We start from the raw sequence: 22,324 nt of genomic DNA, 5'->3' as shown, positions 1-22,324 counted from the left end.
AAATGGGGTTTAATATTAAGGAGTGTTTATTCCAAGTAACTTAGCACTGAGTTTCCACCTGGGCAGTAGCTGGGGACAGAAATGAACTGGCCACACTCTGCCCTCCAAGAACGTAAAGGCCACAGTCCTTGGTAAGGTTCTTTGGCTCCCAGTCTTGCTGGCTCTGAAACCCCCTTTGCCAGCCCATTCGAGATCATCTCTCGCTGTTAACCGAACTTACTGAGGCTGGTGAACAAACTAGGACAATGTATTAATTTGTGCCGCAAATTATCACAGTCGCATAGGCCAGAACAGTACTCCAAGCGTGACCAGCACATTTCGTCCCCACCGGCTGACCTAGATAGAGAACCCAAGTATGATGAGAATGTTGCTTGCCCAGCCTGGAGTCATACCAGGAGCCGGCAGTAAATTAAAATGGGACCTGGCTAAAATAGTAGGTAGTACCCTTCTCCTCCGTGAACATGGCCTTGGCCACTAGAACCGTAAACACCGCAAGTGTGAGATTTTCTCTTCCCAGGACAGCAGTATCTGAATGCACACTGCCAAAACGCGTCTCAGGGATTCCCCTTTTACAAAAGTCTCCCCGGGCCAACAAGCCTGGACTCCCTTCAGGTCGCTCCCTTCCATCTGCAGGTGTAGTTGGCTCAGACCTGGAGCCATTCCATTCCTTAAAGTAACTTTTGCCTTACTTTTTCTTTGCAATTTTCCGTTTGGCTAATTCAACTCTGAAGAGTTCTTTAATTTTAATAAGGTCTTATTTCCCTAATCCTTCTTCCTTAAAGGATGTCTTATTTATGCACTCACATATCGCAACTTTTAAATATGAAATGACTTTTTTAAAAAAAACATTAAGACAAAATATTCCAAATCGGGGCGGGAGCATGGGGGATAAAGGAAAGGGTACTTGGGGAAGAATTAGGAGCCACCTCCAAGGCCTCTACAACTTGCTTCTCCATCAGGATTGCACAGGGCAAAATTCCTAAGCTCAGATATGAAATGGACACACAAGGCAGAAGACAGAGGCCAGATCTCTCTCCCGAGGTAGTCGCAAAGGGGCTGCTGCTCGGTGTAGCTTCTTTGGCTACTAACTTACCTCCCCAAATTTTCTGTAATTGGAGCCAAAGCCCACACAAGGTACTCAACGTTCCAAATTCAGAAGAACACGGTAAACCCACTGTGGATTATCTGATGGGGAAACTAAGCACACTCGTGAGCAGGCAGCAAGGACACGCTTGGAGCTCACAGATATGTGTGCGTGTAGCATGGGTGCATGTGCACACGCAGCCACAGAACTATTTGGAAAATACTTCAATATTCGAGAGTGTAAAAAAACATGGAAATACTCATCATGCAAAATTACAAAACATAGAACTGATTTCAATTTCTGATACTCATTTTAAGGGTTAGGTTTTATTGTTTGTTTTTTAAATTTCACAATGGGGGGGGGGTCCAACCTTGGCGATATTAATTTTAGTAGAAATGTGTTATAACATTTAACATTCAAACCACTGGATGTTCGTGTTCATCAGGCAATTACATTTATGCATTCTAAATTTCAACATGTCTCAGCCACCAGATATATTCCTGACTCCTTCCAAGAAGCCATGAGGAGTTTTTTACATCTCACTTTCGTCACACACCAGAAAACTCTTCAAGTTAATTATACTTAGAGTTGGGGCTCTGTGCCAAACACCCAATGTCAAAACATTAATTATTATTTTCTAAGTATTAAGAGTGCAGTATAAGCTGTAAAATACGTGTCAAAACCTGGTCCCTGCCCCCGAGGCTTACCATGTAAATTACAAAAACAAATCAATTCAGACTACTTACTACATCAAATTAAAAGCAAGGCTAAACTTGAAAGACACAAAGTTCAGGGACATTTTTGTAAATCCATAAAAAATTACCCCTTGAGGTGAGCAAAGAAATTACCATGTTATTTTGTTTTAACCAAAATTTGTTGGTTTGAGGGTAGAATTTTATATTTTTGTTTTAATCTTCTAATAATGTCACTGTTCCAGGAAAGAACATTTAATTTAAGAGAAACTAGCATCGTAATCCAGTTTCAGTTACTCTCTTTTGTTGTCCCAAATGAAAATACATAAATGGCTAAAACCCTTTGATATCTCCCAGGTTCTCCTTAAGCATCTGAATGAACTAAAACACATCAAGTCATCACAACAGAGTCTCCAAGATAGTAGCAAACTGCAAAGAGATTTTAATACTCATTTTTTCTTTCACTGAAAAATCGTGTTGTCTGTTTAGTTCATATTGTTCGTCCTTTCTCCTTGACCTCCAGGCATCGCAACTCCAAAATCACAGGAGTGCAACTGAATCAGGCAACTTATTTATACTGCTTGAAACCCACACCCTTGGATATAGTTTATTGGACCAGGAGTTGGTACCTGACTCAAACTGGACCAATCCCAGTCTCATCCCGAGAAAAGTGGAGTTGGAACTGAGGGATTCGGCCTTTCTTGGGGTGGCTAGACCTAGAACAGGGAGGTGGGGGTGAGGTGGGGGCATCTGCTGCCTGCAAGGGGAAGGATAAGAAGTGTTTTACAGACAGTAAGTGGAGCACAAGGGCAGAGATGAGGTCGGTGTCTATCAAAGGGCAGGTGCTGTCCCTGATTCTGTTAAACTATGTTCTTTTTTGCTGTTGAACCCCTCGAGTTGATTCCTGTTATTTTCAACCAAACATTTACACTCAGGCTGGTCCCTCTGACATGGATTGAGTGTTCCATGTCTACATGGAGACAGAAGAAAAGCACGTGCCTACATTATTGAAATTCTGGGTGGGTCTAAGACTTTTTGAAATACATGAAAAAAATCTCACTATGGTGAACCTTTGGATAAAGAAGCTTTGTTCAGTAGACTTCACTAAAGGAGCTATTCTTGGCAAGAATTTGGTAAATATCCTTGCCCAGCTTAACTTTAGCTTCAATTTCTCAAAAGCCTTAGGAAGCATTGAATGTAAAATAGTAAAAACAAAGATTTTTACTATGTTTTAAGAGTTCTACCGCTTAGTGTATTATACAGAAAAGCAAATGGGGCCTCTCCCAGGATACCTCCTTCACCAGCTTGTGTTCAAACTGGTCCAACAAAGCAGTACCGTCGGTACACACTCACACAGCTCAGAAAACACACTAGACAGCACTTGGGAAAGAACCACCTGACTATTCCCATGAGGTAAGAGAATCTTGGAAATCTCCTAGGTCACCTTATAAAAATGTGGGTGATATTATCTTCTGTCGTAACTTTTGCTTAGCATCCAGTGACATTTGTTGAGCATCTAACATGGGCAGGCACCATGTTATTTTGCTTACTGCTATATCCTCCTCACTTTGCATTATATTGGATGTCAAGGGCACACAGTAAAAACTTTAGATGAGCAAATAAATACTAAAAGATGAATAAGAACCAATCTATGTTATCTGGGCAATAGAAAATAAAATCATCTGTCCAATGACACTATGACTGAATGATAATTTTAAAACAACTCTCTTTTGTATATGTTATAAATAGAATTTCATTGAATTGACAAAATAGGAATATACTAAATATAAATGGACAGAATGTAAATCACAGAAGAAAAACAATTTTGTTAATAAAACAAATACAAATGTTGATCACCAGTAATGATCTAAGAAAAACAAGTAAAGTGGAAAAATTATCTTGCCTAACTATTAAAATGTTTTTAATGTAGTGAAATACAGTTTGAGGAGGCTGTAGTGGAAGTGGTATACTCCTACAGTGCAATGGCAGGAAAAATTAATATATTTTTATAGAAAATATCAATACTTGTTTTCATGCAGTGATTAAAATTCTGAGAAGTAATCCAAGGATGGACCCCAAAAGAAGGAAAAATGGTTTAGATAAAGATGTTTATCATGAAATGTTTCTTACATGTGTTTAGGTGTTTAAAAAGGAAATGTTATTTATAATAATAAAAAGTCAAAATCAGCCAATGACAGGAGAATCACTAAGTAAATTATGGTACCTCATTCAATAGATAGGATAAAGATGTTTAAGAAGATAAATATGGAAAATATTGAAATATGTCATATTATAAAAATATGACAAAAGATCAATGGAAAAGAAGTTGAAAATAAAATCATCTTACACTATGACTACAGCCAAATAATAAATACACATCCATATACACAAGTCATACAGTAAAGTGAGAGAAGTTTGAGTTGCTGAAATGGTGCAGCTGCAATATTTAGAATCTAGGTGTAATTGTAAGTTTATTTAGAATTATTGATATAATGTTTGAGTAATGAAAATAAAAATAAAACCAACCCCCTTCTTCTGAATAAAAAAGTGAATTCTAGGAAAAAGAACGGTTTGGTCAACAACTTCCTTAAGTATTAAAACAATCCTGACATTTTCCACAATATACAGAATTGAAAATTCTTTATGTAACAATAGAAAGAACTTGAAATTATTTTTGGAACAAAGTGAAGGATTAACAGATAGATGGATGTATAGTATTTAAACAAAGGATTTTGCTAAGTACTTCTTTTTTTAAATTATATTTTATTGATTATGCTATTACTGCTTCCCCAATTTATAGCCCTTTGTGCTCCTCCACACAGCACTCCATTCCTTCAGGCAGTCCCGCATCATTGTTTATGTCCATGGGTCTCGCATATAGGTTCTTTGGCTACTCCATTTCCTACACTGCACTTTACATTCCCATGGCTGTTCTGTGACTACCTATTTGTACTTCTTAATCCCCTCACCTCTTCACTCATTTCTCCATACCCCTCTCCCATCTGGCAACAGTCAAAACATTCTCTGTACCCATGATTCTGTCTCTGTTCTTCTTGTTTGCATAGCTTGTTTTTCAGAAAGTTGTCTTTAGATACGTATTTTTTGACATTTTATTGTTCATAGTTTTGCTCTTCTTTTCCTTAAATAAGTCCCTTTAACATTTCATATAATAAAGGTTGAGTGATGGTGAACTCCTTTTGTTTTTTCTTGTCTGAGAAGCTCTTTATCTGTGCCTCAATTCTAAATGATAGCTTTGCTGAGTAGAGCAATCTTGGCTGTAGGTCCCTGCTTTTCATGACTTTGACGATTTCTTGCAAATCCCTTATAGCCTGCAGAGTGAGAAATCAGCTGACAGTCTTATGCGAACTCTCCTGCAGGTAACTAACTTCCTTTCTGTTGCTGCTTTTAAGATTCCCTCCTTATATATAATCTTTGGCATTTTAATTATGATGTGTCTTTGGGTGGGCCTCATTGCACCCATCTTGTTTGGGACTCTGTGTTTCCTGGACTCATATGTCTGTTTCCTTCACCAAACTGGGAAAATTTTCTTGCATTATTGTTCATATAGATTTTCAATTTTGACGCAGACCCCGCCTGCAGTGTTCTCAGTGTCATGGATGAGATACGAGACAAATTCACACTGACTATTGAGTCCTGTGGAGAGAAAGGGATGGCACGGCTACTCTCTCAAGGGGAGAGTACACCGACTCTTGTGTGGACAGGCTTTTATTGGGTTCAATTAGCACAGGAATACAGGTAAAGTTCATTAATTATTGTTAGGCAGCAAAGATCAAACAATAGATAGCATACAAAGAACTATGAGGAGGGCTTATTCTGAGTCAGGGTCTGTTAGCTAAAGGGCTACAAAACTTTGGGAAACAAACTCATTTCCTGCTTGGACCCTTATCATTTCATAGAGAGCATTCTTAGCAAGGCAGGTTTCATAGGATTTTAGGTATTCTTTCTTAGGCCTGATCACCTGGGGAACCTGCCCATTCCAGCACAGGGCTGCACTACCCTCTGTCATTGTTTCAGGCTTAAGTCAGGCAGGGAAAGTAAGGCAGCCAAAAGATTAGGAGACTTCTTGCAGACAGAATGAGGACTCAGGCTTTGTCAAAGCCGAGGGGTGAGGGTCCATCATCCCCTCTTGCTATTGCCCCCCTCCAAGTCCTTCCCTGGGGCCTCCCCATGATTGTGCGTGTCTTAGGTTGTTTCCCCCTTGGAGAATCTTACCCATCATTGGCTAACCGATTAAGCACTGGGGGCTAGTTATGGATGAAGTAAAAGGAGCAGAAGCAGAGCTCCTGCCAGGGAGATAAGCTTTGTCTCCTTAGTGGTTTATGGTCCAAAGGTCACTCACTTAGCCTTAGCCATGGGGGGGAGGGGGGAGGAGCAGATTACAGCTTCTGAAACCAGGCAGGGCTGTTCCCAACACAATTTTTTGAATTTTCTCATCTCCATCTGACACCCCTATGATGTAAATGTTATAACACTTGATGTTGTCCCAGAGGCTGCTTACACTACCCTCATTTGGGGGATTCTTTTTTTTCCTTATTGTTCTGCATGGTTGTTTTTTGCTTTCTATGTTCCAAATCATTAATTTGATTCTCAGCTTTATCTACTCTACTATTGTTTCTCTATAAATTGTGCTTTATTTCAAATAGTGTATCCTTTGTTTCTGACTGGATCTTTTTTATGCTGCTGAGGTCCTCATCAAGCTCCTTGAGCATCCTTATAAGCAGTTTTGAACTCAGATTATATCTAAGATTGCTTATCTCCATTTTGTTTAGCTCTTTTTCTGGAGTTTTGATCTGTTTTTTCTTTGGGGCCATGTTTCTTTGTCTGCTTGTTTTGGCAGCTTCCCCGTGTTTGCTTCTATGCATTAGGTAGAGCTGCTTTGACTGGGTCTTGGCAGTGTGGCCTAATGTAGTAGGTGTCCTGTAGTGTACAGGGGAGGGCACAGCCTCCCCTCTCACCCACACTGTGTACTAGAGGTGCATCCTTCATGTGGGCTGAGTATTCTCTCCTCTTGCAGTTTGTTGCAGACAGCTCTGCCTGGTTCTAGGAATTGTAACTCTACCCCTTGTGGCTAAGGGCGAGGGATGACCTCTGGAATGCAAGCTGCAAGAGACAAAGCTTGTCTCTGGTAGCAAATGCTGCCTCAGTTTCCTCTCCCTGCCCCCAAAGCTTGGTCGGAAGTCAATGATGGGTAAGACCCCTCACAGCAGGGGGCAACCTAAGCCAGACTCGATCACTTGGGAGGCCTTCATGGAAGGAGGGGGGGGGTGCTTCAACAAAGAGCAATAGACTCTCTCCCCCCCAGCTTTGACATAGCCCGAATCCCCACGTTCTCTGGGAGAAGTGCTTCCTGGCTCTAATCCCCTTAAGCCTGAATACCTGTTGGGGAGAGGTGCAGCTCCTTGCCTTGCTAGAGCGTGTCCTGGGGGAAAATCTGGCATCACAAAGACTTCCTGCCGTGTTTACCTATGCTGCCATCTTGACCAGAAGTCATCATCATTACTTCTTGATGAAAATGAGATAATAGACAGGTACTCTATTTATTTTTTTAAATGTGTACTTTAATAAGCATAAAGCACATAAATAATTAGGTAAGCTTGTGGAGAAGCTGACCAAGATACATAAATTATGAAATATAAGCATCCACCTAAATTTTCTATGTCATTTTTTGTTTGTTTACTATGTATTTATTAAAGTTGTTTAATAATATACAACTTCTCAGTTGTCATTTTGGAAGTCCTTTATTGTAAAGAACATTCTTTTGTCTGATAACAAAGAGAAGCCAACGTCAGTGATTATTCTGGACCTTCACATTGGATAAATTCAGTTTCCTCTGGAGTCATAGGTTCCTTTCTCTATTTCTGAGGTAACATTTTTACTGTTTCCGCAGTGTCTGGCAGGCCTGATGCATCAGCCATTCTGGTGGTTTACTTCCCTTAAAATGCCGTGAAATTGAGGAAGTGTGAGATGGTAGTCCTGCTGATCTGGGAACTTCTGATGCAGTGGGTTTAGGGTGGTCTCTTCCGTTTGGGAACCTTACTAATGGAGTATGTGGCTTGACTACCTGAATGACCCTGCTAGCAGATGCCATCTTGCTGCCCATCATGACCCCCAAGGCAACAAGCAATCTTTTCCAAATGACTTCGTCTAGCCCTGGCCAGTGTGGCTCAGTTGGTTGGAGTGCCGTCCCGTTAATGGAAGGTTTGTGGGTTTGATCCCTAGTCAGGGCACACACCTAGGTTGTGGGTTCATACAGGAGGCAACCAAACAATGTTTCTCTCCCTCTCTCTCTAAAAGCAAAGAAAAAACATCATCTTGTGAGAATAAAAAAAAAGATTTAGTCTGAAACCTTTAAAATTTCTCCTCCCACAAATGAGTAAATTCTAGCAAGACTATTTCAAAATGTGATAAAAATTCTGTTGCTTCAAAATGGACTATCTACAACATGGAGCAAAAGTAGCCAAGCACAGATGGGTGTATGATTCTCCTTACATAAAATCTAGAAGCTGGCAAATTTATGGTGTGTGTACTTTACCACCTGCAAATTATACCTCAGTAATGAAGAAAAAATGGTCTGTAATCAGATAAGATCATTTCACAGAACAGAAAATCAGACACAGACATTAAGAAGATTTTATTTTCCTTAAATTGCCTATTTGGAATATAATGAAGCTTTTTTAAGTATTTGGACTAATCTGACCTCACCAAGCTACCCTGGGTGAATGTGGTTGGTCCCGGATGGAAGGTGTTTATGTAATTTGCTGTTATGGCTCACGTTGGTCAGACTCAGCGTGCATCTTTACGGCCACTGCTGCCATTCCTCTCCAAACGAGCAGGTGGATTCTTTTCTCTAAAGAGTTATTTATTTATATGGCAGACTCTTGGAGGAATCTAATAAGGCCGTGTAAGTGGCACCCTGAAATCCATGGCCAACACAGAGAACAGGGGTGTGCATGGCATGCAGAAAGAACAATCACAAGACACAGGAGGATCACACAGTGTGTCTGACTGCAGAGGAGAACTTGACCTACTATTTGGCATCTTCACCTATTGGGTAACTATTCTTCCAAGATAAATTATCTTGGAATCTTTTACTTATGTATATTTAATACAAAAACTAAGAAATTATTGATGCTGTAATATAGTGAGAGAAATTAACCGTAGAACAGAAGGAGCATGGACTAGATAGTCACAGAAATCAAGAGGCAAATTCTAGCTTCTCTACTTTCTAAATATGTGACTGTGGAAAGATGATTAGGTTTTCTAAACTTCAGTTTTTTCACCTGTGAAATGAGGTTTGAATACCTGCCATACACTGTTATCCTAAGGGTCAGAGACTATACAAAGATGGGGGCCTGGAGTACTCAGCAAACAGTGGTGGTGGTGATGGTTAAGTGTTGGGAGAATTGGATACTAGCCATTCTCAGCACTTATAACTGAAAAGCTTTGTTCAAGTCCTGTGGTTTTTTATTTATGAAAAAAGCCAAAAATATCTACCTGTTGAGGAACAGTTTCTGAGGTTAAATTAATTTGCAAGCAGTCTATTTTTGTTTTCTCTTGACCTTCTATGTGGTTCTACTGAATTAAATACTTTTAAATTATAGGTACTAGAAAACAAAACAAAAAAGGTCTATTTATTAGATACACAACACAAAAGCGGAAGAAACAGAAATGGCAAATAGCACCAAGCACCCAACCCCAACCTCCATCTGAGTTCCAAGGCAGGAAATTCTCCCGGTCTGGTCAGCCGTCCCCAGGGTAAACGAGGATGGCAATCAACTTGTGGTGCAGACCCCATCTGGCGCAGTGATTTCATTGCTCTAATTTTTAGATGTTCATCTTGTTCTTGGGAAGTCAAGACAGGACAAAGTTTCAAACATATAATCTAAATAAGCAAAGTGTGGCCTCCCATTTGCCTGGGTCTACCCCCTTCCAGTGCTCTGGTACCAGAGCATAGAAGGCTGCTCCGTCTCTCTCTCCCAAGAGTGGGCGCAGAAGCTAGGGTAGGGGCAGTTATCCTTCTTACAATTTATTGGCTCAAGATATCTTACTTAGGGAGAAGAAACTGGCAATACTGGAAATAAAAACATTTGTCCGGTCAGACTTGGCCAAGCTGTACAAAATGATCTGATTCACTGCATAGTTTAAATCAAAACATCGTTGCTCTCTGAACCCAGAATAGTATGGCCTGTATTTCTCTATTAAATGTGGAAAAGAAAATCAAAACAACTTGGCATGGGAAAATTCTCAGCACCAGGCTGACACCTGATTTTACCTTTTTTTCTTTGTACCAACCAAAATTTGATGATCACAAACAGACTTTTACCCTGCTTCCCAGGATCATTGTGAGAATTAAATAACAAGATTACTCTGTCAAGTGCAAAATGCCAAATAAGTTAGGTTATTACATACAAGAAGGGAACTGGTATCACTCCAAGTTTGTGCTGGAGACGGCAACAATAAACTAAACAGGCAGCTGAGCAAATCTGCCAGACAGGAAGCAGTCTGACTCTTGAATACAGGCTGGATTCTCTTTCGCTGAGCTACACCTGCCAGACTGGAAGCCCCTGGTGCTTTAGTCATGAGTGAACACGTCCTGTCCAGGGCCTTTGGCTCCACCCCGCAATGGTGGCCCAGGGCCAAGTCTGGGCTAACTTCCCCTCTAGCTTGCCTGGCACTGCCTTTCCGGTGCCTCGGGCCTTCAGCCAGCCTCAAGTTCTGCTTGACACAAGTGGCCTAATGATGAGAACACTCCTTCCTCCATGTTAGGGAATTTCCCTTCCCTCCTGTTTCTTCTAAGTCACTCTTGTTTCCACTCCTCTGCTTCTCATCTGCCCACAGCCTCCAAACAGGGTGTGTGGGGTCAAGCAGCTGAGAAAAGAGCAGAGGAACGTATTTGTCCTGTTGACCATATCTGACTCCGAATTGAGTCTCACCTGCTCCCCACTAGTGATAATTCCTTGCTAACTCCTTATTTCCAGTAGCTGGAACATAATAGGCTCTTAATAACTATTTACTGGATGAAAACAAGTACCAAATAAGGAATCAGCAAACACATGTCAAATGAAGCCTCAAGCTGTTCCTGACCTCCCAACCCAGCCCGGCCTGCTTTTGGTCTACTCCTAGGGTCAAACACAAGGGCAGCCTAAGCTTGGTTTTCCACACTGACTTTGATTTTCAGTCTTTATGAACAAAGGACCACTGTCAGCACCTCTATTCTTGTATGTGAGTTTTGAGAGGAAAAAGAAACTGAAAAAGAGAGAAACCTCACTTTCAACCTATTTCTCAGAAGGGATGGCATCAATGTGACTCTGTGTGTATGTGTGTGTTTATGGGTAGAATGGAGAGATTGTACATTTGTGTTACTGTCTAAAGGACAGAAGAGATGCCCTGTCTGGAAAGCACAGCTGCTGACAGGAAAGGCTGATCCACTCCTACAAAGTTAGAAGGTAAACAGGGCACAGCTTTATGTCCCCACCACTCACTACTCCAGATGCCCTGAGGGCCAGGAGGGCCAGCTTTTCCGGTGTTCAGTGGTGGAACACACTCACTGGTTGAGCATTTAACATAAACCCCGATGATATTAAGCAGCTAAATATACATGTAGGCCACTAGACATAGGAAAAGACACTCAACATCAATACTCATCAGGGGAATGCAAATTAAAACCTTAATGTGATATCTCCTCACACCTGTCAGAAAGGTGATCATCAATAAATCAACAAACAAGAATAGGAAACCCTCTTGCACTGTTAGTGGGATTATAAATTGATACAGGTACTTGGGAAAATAGTATGGAGGTTTCTCAAAAAATTAAAACTAGAACTATCATGTGACCTATCAATTCCATTTCTGGGTATTTATCCAAAGAAATCCAAAACACTATTTGAAAAGATACATACACCTCTGTGTTCACTGCAGTATTATTTACAATGGCAATGTTATGGAAGCACCCTACGTGTTCATTAACAGACAAGTGGTAAAGTGGTATATTCAAAGTTTGTCTGGAAAAAGTACAGCTGTTGTTAACATAAGGAGAATGATTTGTGTGACACTAATGTAACCTGGCGGTCAAGGAGAGTGGACTGGAATGCTCATATGTGAACAATGACGACTTCACTGTACTAGTCAGTGGGAGAGCTAGATGCTGTTGAGTGAGCATGTGTACTGTGTACATTCAGCCATCACATTCAAAACGACTGAACAAGTAGAGCAACAACTCTCCATCAAATTTTGCATTAAGCTCGAACATTCCTCCATGAAAACTATTCAGATGATTTCAAAGGCTGCAGCTGTGGGCAACTGGTGACTGGCAGCTTCCTCATGACAACACGTCCATTCATGCATCACATCTTGTGCAGTTTTTTGGTGAAACAACAAATCACTCAGGTGACTCAGCCTCCCTATAGCCCAGAATTGGTGCTCTGTGACTTCTGGCTTTTCCCAAAACTAAAACCACCTTTGAAAGGGAAGATATTTCAGACTGTTGATGAGATTTAAGAAAACACAATGGGGCAGCTGATGGCAATTGAAAGAACTGTGAGAGGTTCCAAGGTGCCTACTTTGAAGGGGACTGAGGTATCATTGTCCTGTCTACAATGTTTCTTGTATCTTGTGTCTTCTTGAATAAATGTCTCTATTTTTTATATTACATGCCTAGATACCTTCTGGATAGACTTTAAGTATAATGGAGTATTACCAGGGCATAAAAAAGAATGAAATCTTACCATTTATGACAGCATGGACAGACCTAGAGGGTATTACTCTTAATGAAAGAAGTCAGAGAATGATAAATATTATATGATTTAACTTACATGTGGAACCTAAAAACCAAAATACGCCAACACACTCATTGCTATAGAGAACAAATTGATGGTTGCAGGTGGGGCAGGTGCTGGGGAAATGGGTGAAAAAGTGAAAGGGATTAAGAAATACAAATTGGACTTCCAGCTAAGATGGAGGCGTAGGTGAAAATACTGTACCTCCTCCCACAACCAAATTTAAGGACAACAAAGATTTAGAAACAAAAACACAACCAAAACAGACAAGAAATTGAACTGTACCGAAGTCCGACAACAACAAACCATTCATCCATACCGGTAAGAGGGGCAGAGTCAGTGGCCAGTGGAGAGTGGTCCCAGCAAGAAGAGGCGGTGGTTGGGGGGCTGGGCAGGCGTGGGACGAAAACCCAGTAAGGCTTGCAAGGAAGCTGGCTGACTGCAGACACACATTTGCACACAACCAGGCAGATTTAAAAATGGTCAGTGAGACAGACCGCGCAAACCAGGGCCCCAGCGATGGGAAATAAAGCCTAAAAGCACTAATTGGAAAAACTTTCAAGGTTGAGGTGCTGAGAGAGGTTCCCAGCCTCACAGGAGAGTTTGTTGGGGAGACCCACAGGGTTCTAGAACATTCACAAGCCCACACACCCAGGAACCAGCACCAGGAGGGCCCAATTTGTTTGTGGGAAGCAGCAGAGGGGACTAAAATCTGAGAGAGAGCAGAACAAACCCCATTGGTCCCTCTCTGACCCCGCCCCCAGTCACAACCTAGTAACTGGGTAGACCCGCCCTGGTGAACACCTAAGCCTCCACTGCTCATATGCAACAGGCACGAACAGACCAAAACATTATGGCTCAAGAAGAAGAACAGCTGAAAGCCCCAGAGCCAATACTTCTAAGTGACCAAGAGATAGGCAACCTATCAGATGCACAGTTCAAAATACTGGTGATCAGGATGTTCACAGAACTGGTTGATTTTAGTTACAAATTAGATGAACAAATGAAGGCTACACTAAGTGAAATGAAGCAAAATGCACAGGGAACCAATAGTGATGGAAACAAAACTGGGACTAAAATCAATGGAGTGGACCAGAAGGAAGAAAGAAACAACCAGACAGAAAAGGATGAAGAAACAAGAATTCAAAAAAATAAGGAGAGGCTCAGGAACCTCCAGGACATCTTGAAATGTTCCAACATCCAAATTATAGGGGTACCAGAAGGGGAAGAGGAAGAACAACAAGTGTAAAACTTATCTGAACAAATAACAAAGGAGACCTTCCCCAATCTGGCCAAGAAAATAGACTTCCAGGAAGTCCAGGAAGCTCAGAGAGTCCCAAAGAAGTTAGACCCAAGAAGGAACCCAGCAAGGCACATCATAATTACATTAGCCAAGATTAAAATGAAGGAGAGAATCCTAGAAGCAGCAAGAGATAAGGGGACAGTCACCTACAAAGGAGTTCCCATCAGACTGTCAGCCGATTTCTCAATAGAGACCTTACAGGCAATAAGGGGCTGGGAAGAAGTATTCCAAGTCATGAAATCCAAAGACCTACATCCAAGACTGTTCTATCCAGCAAAGCTTTCATTCAGAATAGAAGGGCAGATAAAGTGCTTCTCAGATAAGGTCAAGTTCAAGTTCATCATCACCAAGCCCTTATTATATGAAATGTTAAAGGGACTTATCTAAGAAAAAGAAGATAAAAAATATGAACAGTGATAGGACAGCACACTCAGTTACTAACAACCACACCTAAAACAAAAGCAAATTAAGAGGACAGCTAGATCAGGAGTGGAACCATAGAAATGGAGATCACATGGAGGGTTAGCAACAGGGGAGTGGGAAGAGGAGAAGGGGGGAGAAGGTACAGAGAATAAGTAGCATAGACAGTAGGTAGAAAATAGACAGGGGGAGGGCAGGAATAGTATGGGAAATTTAGAAACCAAAGAACTTGTGACACATGGACATGAACGAAAGGAGGGGAATGTGGGGGGGAGGGGGTGTGCAGGGTGGGAGGGGAATGAAGGGGGGGAAATGGGACAACTATAATGGCATAATCAATAAAATATATTAAAAAAAATAAAAGCAACTATGTACTGAGCATTAAAACAAAGAAATACAAAGACTATTGCCAGTTATAAAAGGAGTCACAGGATGTAAAGAACAGCATAGAAAATACAGTCAATAGTCTTGTAATAACCATGCATGGTTTCAAATGGGTACAAGTCTTACCAGAATGATCACTTTGTAAAGTATATAAATGTCTAATCACTATGTTGTATATCTGAAACTGATATAATATTATGTCAGCTGTAGTTAAAACTTTTAAAAATAAAAAATAAATTTAACAAGTTTATAAGCTAAAAAAAATTACATTGTAATTGGAATGCCAGAGGAGATGAGTGAGGGAATGGGGCAGAAGTACTTAAAAAATAATCACTCGGATTTTTCTTAATTTGAAGAAAGGCAAATTTAGACATAAAAGATTGTAAATGAACACCAAACAGAATACAAAAAAGTCCATGCTGGCCCTGGCCAGGTAGCTCGGTTAATTAGAGTGTCATCCTGCTAAGCCAAGGTTGCAGGTTTGATCTGTGGTCAGGGCACATTCAGAAATCAACCACTGAATGCATAAATAAGTGGAACAACCTAAAACTAATGTTTCTCCTTCTCTCTCCCTGTCTAAAAATCAATTTTATAAAAAAGTCCATGCTGATGTACATCATCATAGTCAAATTATTTAAAACCAAAGATAAAGTGCAAATCTTGAAGGCAGCATGAGAAAACAACATATTACAGAGAGGGCAGACTGGGTAGGAGCGAAGTGAAGAAACTAAGGAAGAATGATAGACGAAAGGACATGTATGGTCGGGGGCAGCGGATGGTCAGTGCAGAGAAGGAAATCAGATTGAAATGAAATGTTCCCATGGTAAAGCACATTACCAGCAGCGGGCCTAAGAATCTAACCCACACTGCGGCAGAAATAGAGGAAGAGAAATGTAATATACCTAATGTTAGGGTGGGTGGGGATAAGAGGAAGCTCCGGCTGGACTTTGCCAAGATGGACATCCTCACACTAATCTGAGTCCGAGGAAGAGACCACCAATGCTATATCGCTGCTTTGTTCAGAGGGTACCAATCCCCAACTCCCACAGGGAGCCAACGAAAATAAAACCCCACTACGTTCCCTGCTTGGACGCAACTTCCCTGGCCTCATCCTGTAGACCAAGGAACCTCGCCCGGGTGCACAAACCCCAATAAAGCTCTTTATTGCCCACTTTATGGCTGATTGGCATTTCTTTCTCAGCAGAGCCTAAGAAAACCCCTCACCTAGTCCCCTCACTGGCCTCTCAACCTTCTCATCCTATAGTAATTTCTAATCTTCGGACTTGATAGGTATGTCTACTTGTCTTAAGTAGGACTTGGTTTCCCCAGGAATCTGATCTCCACTTGTGCTGGAGTGGTGGACTTCGGGAAAAACTAAGAAGAGATTAGGTAAGTTCCCAGGCTGGCCCTATGAGAAGATGAAGTCTAAGGACTAGGATGGTGTATGTATCACCTATGTGAATCATAAACATTGAAAGGATAGGATGGACAATATGGCCTTAAAGTTCTGAAAGAAACCCTGGAATATAGTTGCTTCAGTGCTTGGGATACTGTAGCCTCCTAACTGTATACAGGACACCAGTTTCCATCACAGGTTGTTAGCTTTGGGGTTTATTTTAGGGTGTCTTTAATTTTTTTTCTTTATTTCTTTTCTTTAAAGGTTTTATTTATTTACTTTTAGAGAGGGGGGAAGGAAGGGAGAAAGAGAGGGAGAGAAACATCAATGTGTGGTTGCCTCTCATGCACCACCTTCTGGGGGCCTGACCCACAACCCAGGCATGTGCCCTGACTGGTCCCCTGAACCAGGGACCCTTTAGTTTTGCAGGCCTATGCTCAATCCACTAAGCTACACCAGCCAGGGCTTTTTCTTTATTTCTTTATAAACATTCTTAGCCACAAACTTCATTTTTGTCCCACCAATGATTTGGCACCTCCTTCAGAAAGAGGACACCTCACTCAGAATGAATTGCACCAAGTCCAGAACCCAGAAACACAAATGACATCAATCGAATGATGGGAGGGAAATGGAGGATGGNCCAGGTCTTAATTTTTTTTTCTTTATTTCTTTTCTTTAAAGGTTTTATTTATTTACTTTTAGAGAGGGGGGAAGGAAGGGAGAAAGAGAGGGAGAGAAACATCAATGTGTGTGTGGTGCAGGACTACGCTCAATCCACTAAGCTACACCAGCCAGGGCTTTTTCTTTATTTCTTTATAAACATTCTTAGCCACAAACTTCATTTTTGTCCCACCAATGATTTGGCACCTCCTTCAGAAAGAGGACACCTCACTCAGAATGAGTTGCACCAAGTCCAGAACCCAGAAACACAAATGACATCAATCGAATGATGGGAGGGAAATGGAGGATGGCTCTTTGCTTATCAAAAACAAACACAAACAAAAAATAGGTTTCACCTTACAGTCCAACTCTCTGGAGCACCATGTTGACAAGAACTCGGAAGCTTAGACTCTTCAGTATAGGCTCTAAGAGGAAGCACCACAATGAATTGGTGAAGTCTGCGGAGAGAATGACACCACGTGCTCTCAAGTGCTACCCCTATTGGCTGGTTTGTTTGCAGACTGACTAGTCCCAGCAGATAAGGGACCTTCTAGACTCATACCAAGGAGTCCGGCCTCTCTGTGTCACTGAAGCTCAGAACCTGTCTGTCGGGTCTTGGTCATGTCCTAATCGAACAGTCAGGAAAAACGCTGAGTGCGAAAGCGAGAAAAGCCTGTTTATCGTCATTGATGTTGGCTAAGTTCCTCCCAGGAGTTGACTGGCCAGTTCACACAGGCCTGGGCTTTGGAGCCATCCCTGTCCGGCCCGCTGAGCTACCTACACCTACCTTAGCAAGTGAGGAATGAAAGGAAGCCACGGGATCATGTGATCTGCACCGATTTCTGCTCTACCATCCTAAGTCTCCGGGATTTGAACACCAAAACAGCCCCCACTCTGCCTCTAAAATCCAACAGAACTCTTGGGTCTTGGACCCCATTTGTTATGCCCGTAGGAACTCCTCCTCTAACCCCAGTAACAGAAAGCCTTTCTCCTAAAGGAGCGCTCTATCAAGGGCAAGGCCTCCATGGAGGGAAGTGACACAAGTTGAAATGTGGCCTTTTGTGAGAGACGGGGCGCTGCCCTGCGGCCACGGGGTGGGGGGAGAACGTGCAGCTACTGCAGGGCTGCAGCTAGTGGCGCTGGGGGAGAGACGAAGGTGTTCCTGCTGCCCACTATGGGGTGGGGGGTTTGCTCTCCAGTGTGGACGGGGGTAGGGACGCCCCAACCTTGCTGGCTTTCTCTGTGTGTCACGGAGGCAGGTGAGGAACGCCGGCTGGATGACCTGGGGTACGGTTACCCTTCCCTGGGTACCCGGGGAAGGCCCAGAGACCTGTAGCAGACCCGGGAGCTAGGGGGGGAAGGATCACCCCCCACCGCACTCCCCCACGCCCAGGGGCTCGGGCTCCCAGGTCGGCAGAGAAACCTCCGCGGGTGAGAAGGCTCCAGAGAGCGCCCCGGCCCGCGCGCAGCAGGGCCGTGCCGGATGCTCGGCCCTTCCAAAAATCTCGGGGTCTCTTGCGGCAGGAAACGCACCACCCAACCTCGACGAGTCACCTCGGGGAGGTGGAGCCAGGTGGGTCGTCGCAGCTCCGTGACGGGCTGCGGGTCCGGGCTTCCAGGGGAGGGGACCAGACGCACGGGGTGGTCGCGGGGGTCAGGAGTGAAGAGCCTTGCCCCGTCCAATTTCGAGGTCGCGAGGGTGGGGAGTCGGTGCCCGGCCGCCGGCGGGCGGGCCGGCCGACAGTCAGCTGCCGGGCCCATCGCCTACCTCCCCGCCCCCCGGCTTCCTGCGGAGGCTGCGGCCGCCATGTTGTTGTGGGGCTGAGGCGGCGCCGCGGAGCGCGAGCGGCCGTGACAGGCTGCGCAACAGGTTCGCTGTCGGCGCCCGGTGACGAACCCGGCGGCGGCCGAGCAGGGTCTCCCGACGTCCGCCCGCACCCGCGCTGCTGCTGCCGAGGGGCGCGGGGTCGCGCCGTGACGTGCTGGAGGCGCGGCGGAGGCGCCAGGTGGGTGCAGAGGCGGCCAGTCCGCGGCGGGGCGCGGGGCAGGTGCGGGCGCAGTCGCTCCGGCCGCGGAGGGCTCCTCGGACGGGGATGGGCGCGGGCGGCGCGCCGCGAACCGCGCGGAACCGTCCGCCGGAGCCGGGGCTGCCCCCGAGCTAGGCCCCTGGCAGGTTTGGCGGCGCCGGGCGGAAACCTCCGGCGCCCGGTTCCTGCCCTCAGATTCCTTCCTCCGCCGCGGGGCCAGGGGACGCCGAGGGGCTAGGGCCGGGCTGCCCCTTCTTGGCGCCGAGCCCCGGCCGCGGCCTCTCCTGGCAGGTGCGGGCGCCTTGGAGGGCCGGGGGCGGGGCACGGCCCCCTCGCTTTTGGGGTGACGGCAGGACAGACCCCTTCGGGGCGCCCGCACGCTTGCTCGGGGACCCATTTTCTTTCCCCGGAATGAGCACTTGGCAGTGCTTGGTGCGGAAGCAGGTGAGCCGCATCCCGGTGCGTCAAAGTCGCCCGAGTCCGGAGAGGCCGGCGGGTGGATGCTCGGGGTCCACCGCTCGCCTTAAACCAAAGTTGGGAAATGTTACAATTTGACGTCAGCGTTATTGACTTCCAGGGTATACAGGAAGCACGGAGAGATGCAGCCTCTTAGACCACAGTAAAGTTTACTGCGAATTATTATTTTTTAAAAGACATGTGCATGTGCGTGGTGAATGGGTAAACCGAGGCTGAAACTACAGATGGCTTTGCATTCTGTAGAAAGATGCTGTGCTTTATCGTTAAATGTTTGCTTATGGCTTTTCTGCTTCATTTGAGGCTTGTGTTCATTTTGGAATAGGAACATTTTTAATAGCGGTAACCACTTTATGGTAAGAATTAAGGTGAAGATTAGAAAAAGGATTGCTTTACTAAATGCTGTAGTTTGTTACTAGTGTTTACTTGCTCACCCAGAAATAGGCGAGGTGCTTTTTTTAGTCAGCTTAATTTAGGGAGCATAGACTCTGTAGGTTAAGCTCCTTAAGCCTCTTACGATTTTTTTTTTTTTTTTGCCTCTCTCCCTGTGCAAGTTTCCTGTATTGTTAATCAGTGGTAAAACCTAAACGCGTTGTAGAAACGTCACCTTTACACAACTTAATAATGATGCCCCTCAGAAATTAAAGGTAGTAACAGCTCTGCACATCTTTAGGTTTTTGGGCTATGCCTACGAGTTCCTTGTAATTTCTCCCCCACCACCCCACCACCCCGTAATTTTATTGAGATAATGACCGACATAGAGTCGTTGTAATTTAGAAAGTGTGTAAGGTGGAAGTTGTTTAAAAGCTTCATTTAAGAACAAGCAGAATTTCATGCTTTTGAAGGATACGGAAAAAATGTGCAAGGCTGCTGTTTTAACGTAATGATAATGAGCAGCATTAATTACTCTTTAATGCGTGTAAGTAAGAATTCCTTTTGCTCACCTTTATAATGAAAGGCACAATTGTCTGAGAAAACTTGACCTGCCCTGCATTATTGAGCAGGGAGGTGCTATTGTTAGTTCAGCGTATCTCAAGGCTATCATCCTGATCTGTTTTAAATCTGAGGAAATGTGTTACGCTGCTCTGGGATTGGAATTACCCTTTAGAATGTTATATTTTCACAAAAGTAGAGTAGTGTGAAGAACTACTAAACACCCATCACCCAAACTCAGCAGCTTTCCACACTTTCTTTGTGCCTCTTCTTTTCCTCCTTTCTTATCTTGACTGTTCGGTCATTTCACCCTATCTACTCAATGTCCCTTTCTTTTAAAAAGTGGAAAATTTCTTACATAACCTTAGGATTTTTTATTTTTAATGTATCTTTAAAAGTTTCACAAATTCCCACCTCTGGTAAGACAGCATTTATTGGCCATCTCCTTTAATGACTTTCTTCAGTATTGAAGTGTGTTTGCCATGACTGTCATTTATTTTACGTATGCTTTATATGTATGTATATAAGATCTATTTACCATGCATGTCACTTACCTCATGCTAGTTCCTGTGCTGTTTTACAGAGTCATTTAAAGCTCACAGGGACTGTGAGTAGTTATTTTCCTCCCATCAAACAGATAAGTGAAATGTTAACCTGCAGGGTAACTGACTACTCCAGGTCTCTGAGCCAGGTTTCAAATCAAGATCCTTCCAACTTCAGCACCTGTGCAGTTATCTGGCCCACTCATCTTAGTTCAGAAGTTCTTTTTAAAAGAACCTGTTTGGGCATTCAAGAAATATTTGTTGAATAAATGAATGGAAGTACCTATTAGTCCATTGGTAGGTACTTAGCATTTTTATATACTGCATTTACTTATAAAGCATTTATACTAACAAGTTTCAGAAATGATTCAGAATAATTACATTACTAAAATGTCATATATTTATTGCTAACTGCATTTGCTTATTTTTATTCTGATCTTCTTAATACCTTATTTATGAAAAACTATGTGAAATAACTGTTTTTGGAAAAAGGCTAAAAATAAGGGAGATTCTTTTAGTGCACTAATTGTTGAAGCCAGGATTCCAAAGAAGTAGGAAGAGGTTTAGAATTGTGTAAATGAGTAGATCTAGAAATGAAGATGCAGGAGAGATGCTGTATTTTTTACTTAATTTTTGACTGGATACCATCCTATAACCGCAGAGCACAGAGACTGATCTTAGAGCCCTGTGGGCCCAGAGTATGCCTGTAGGTATTCTTGAGAAGGAGGAACTGAACTGGCCCCAAGGATCTGAAGGCAGAGAGGAAGTGGGGAGGAGGGGAGGAAACAGAGCAAAAATAGGACAGTGAAGGCATCAAAAAATAGTGTATTTTTACAACGCCAAGAGGACAGCATATTTCATTTGCAAATGTGTAGTATTATTTTGAGAAATTCACTTCAAAGTAATTTCTCAGCTATATCAAGACACTGAATGATTTCTGTATTTGGAGGTATTCAGCAGTGGTTATGGTAGACATGTAGGGCTGTATTACCAGATGGTAGACATTTAACTCGTTTCATTTAAGCAACTGTTTTATATTTTCTAGATAATTTGCTTATTCATTTTAGAAAAGTATATGCGGCTTAATAAAAATTTTATCTTCTTCATTGCTAGAGTAGATAAGGGTACAGACTTTCAAGCTCCCAGATCCAACACCAAATGGTCGTACAATCCTTATTTTAATTCTATATGCTTGTTTCCTCATCTGTAAAGTGGAGCTGATAGTAATAGTACTTAGGTCATAGTATTATTGTACATAATATGGAGTGCTCACTCAGCACAGTGACTGCCGCTTAATATATTACTTAAGAAATAATACCTATTATTATTCTCCAGCTTGCTTCAGTGACATATTTCAAACTAAACTAGCCAACTCCTTTTTTTCTATCTTTTAACTTAGTGAAAAATAAAGAAATTAGTTTTTTTTGCCTTTAAATTGTAATCTTAGCTTCAAAACAATCCATATTGTTTTGAAAAGAGTAGAAGAACTGACCCACAGTCTTTTTTTATATTATATTTTGTTGATTATGCTATTACAGTTGTCTTGATTTTTCCCCATTTGCCCCCCTCCACCCAGCAACCCCCTCTCACTTGGGCAATACCCATACTCTGGT

The 22,324-nt window shown here is 42.9% G+C and overlaps 1 protein-coding gene and 1 pseudogene across 1 annotated transcript in view; one reads left to right on the top strand and one right to left on the bottom strand.

Moving 5' to 3' along the window:
• Positions 1-7,589: 7,589 nt before the first annotated feature.
• On the bottom strand, positions 7,590-7,977 carry LOC119001442 (28S ribosomal protein S36, mitochondrial-like; annotated as a pseudogene).
• Positions 7,978-18,665: 10,688 nt separating this feature from the next.
• The window catches only part of ITSN2 (intersectin 2), a 116,729-nt gene continuing 113,070 nt past the window's right edge, over positions 18,666-22,324 (top strand). Inside the window, exon 1 of the mRNA XM_037066805.1 lies at positions 18,666-18,741. The gene's annotated coding sequence lies outside the window, so the exon portion shown is untranslated. The remainder of the gene's footprint in view (positions 18,742-22,324) is intronic.

This window comes from Sturnira hondurensis, unplaced genomic scaffold (genome assembly GCF_014824575.4).
Source record: "Sturnira hondurensis isolate 20B ecotype Veracruz unplaced genomic scaffold, ASM1482457v3 Scaffold0016663, whole genome shotgun sequence".
In the NCBI taxonomy this organism is placed as follows: Eukaryota; Metazoa; Chordata; class Mammalia; order Chiroptera; family Phyllostomidae; genus Sturnira; species Sturnira hondurensis.
This window is presented reverse-complemented; position numbering and strand designations above follow the sequence as displayed.